The 1,841-nt window shown below is 35.6% G+C and overlaps 1 protein-coding gene across 3 annotated transcripts in view; it reads left to right on the forward strand.

The window, feature by feature from the left end:
* The window catches only part of st14 (ST14 transmembrane serine protease matriptase), a 48,091-nt gene that overhangs the window by 1,216 nt on the left and 45,034 nt on the right, over window positions 1-1,841 (forward strand). The gene's annotated exons all lie outside the window — the stretch shown is intronic.

The following is a 1,841-nucleotide window of genomic DNA, read 5'->3' on the forward strand; positions in this document are numbered from 1 at the left end:
TAAAGACAATATTTGTTAATAGATTATGAAGTAACATTTTATTTCAGAATTGTTATTAAAACCTTAAGTCATGGGTCAATTTGACCCGAGGGAAACAAGAGGGTCCTGAAAGTGAAGACAGTACAAGGGTTAATACAACTAACATTAGAAAACATTGCAAAACTGCTGCCCTGGTTAAAAAACAATGCATCTGATTTCAGCTGGTATTATGTCTACAATGGAGTGCAATGGAAATTTCTAAGTGACCCCAAACTACAATCATACGTTAATAAATAACATAATCCACTCAGTTCAGTATCATATTTATCAAGTTGGAAATTTGCGTAATTAAATGATCCATTCTGCAGAGTATTTTTTGACCACATGCAATGCTTCTTTTACATTACCTATTCTTTACAAATTATAGTTATAACTTTCCGTCTCAAAGACAGTTTTGTAAAGTGCAGGGCTTTTGTAATGCAAAATGTATATAGGATGGTATTTTAAATAATAGTAATAGAATATGAAAAATGCAAAAAGCTTATTTTTCCTGACCTATAGGTCAAATTCACATGCATAATGTACTTATCTACACACTTCTTGTAACTTCATAATTCAGTCTTGTTTGAGACAAATGAATTACCAGTAGAGGGTGTGGGCAGAAAATAGTGTCAGACAGCCAAAGGTGAACTTCACTCTGCAAAGGGACTTATTAATGGTTACAAGGCTTTTGGTCAGTGCTGTTGAAATTCACTAGCTCTCAACCCCGTTTATTGGACAGCTAATGAGAAACAGTCCCCAAACCCTGGGGAAATACACACTGCAGTATACCAGTATGTGTACTGCTGACAAAGTAAGCAAACAGTAAAAGCAAAATAGTTATTTTTTAATTTATTGTGACATTAACAAGGACTTCAAAAACAGTAGCTTGTTCTCTAAAATATCTATATCCATGTGATCCAGCTACAAGTGGACAGGGGGCCCACACTATAATGTATTAGACACAAGGGAATTGCCAAGCATGTCCTTACTTGACCACTTCTTGCTTCTGTTGAGAAATATCAAAACAAGAGCTGTTTTCCTTTTTTCACAACTACATATTTTTTTTTTAAAGGTGTGTGTGTGTGAGATTTGTCAAGGAAATGATGAGCGCATATTGGCATGAATTTAGATCCAGTAAATTGATTGTATTTTGTTACAAAAATTGTCAGAGGCAAAATTTAATTGTATAAGGTTGTCATGCCACACGTCTGCCTTTTTTAGTCTGAAAGGTGGGAGGGATGCTTGTTTTAAATTATGCAAGATGGATGAGTAAAACTGTTTCTTCCTTTGTTAATGGTTTATTACTCACAGACAATGAGGTTAGTCTTAGCTACTGGATCAAATGGGACTACTATGATAATTGTAGTCAGTCTGTTCTCTGTGTATGTTGTGGCTCAGCAGACTCGTCTGTACACAATTTTTCAGGCAAGGACATACTGCCTTTCTCTTGCAGTCTCTTGCCACAGCTCAAAGGCAGCCATTTTGAATTTGAGCAAGTGAAATCAATGCTGTGTTAACACCATGTCTCCTATTAATGACTCCACTGAGTGATACATTAAAATGTTGACAAAACTGGTGAGTTTAATAAATAATGAATTATCTTCAGTTATATATGCGGTTTCACTCAGGCTTTGTTTAAACTTAAGTCAGGGCTTTCCATCTTTGGCCGCTGTATGCATCTTTTTCTTTTTCTTTTTCTTTCATTATTTCAGGACAATGCACATTGATGAACCTGCAACAGTACAACAGTACAGTAAATGTGCCAGATTGTAGCCCAAGGGCTAATTTCCATCTACAGTCCAATAGGCAGGTTGGAGTTA

Source organism: Etheostoma spectabile, chromosome 6, assembly GCF_008692095.1.
Source record: "Etheostoma spectabile isolate EspeVRDwgs_2016 chromosome 6, UIUC_Espe_1.0, whole genome shotgun sequence".
NCBI lineage: Eukaryota > Metazoa > Chordata > Actinopteri > Perciformes > Percidae > Etheostoma > Etheostoma spectabile.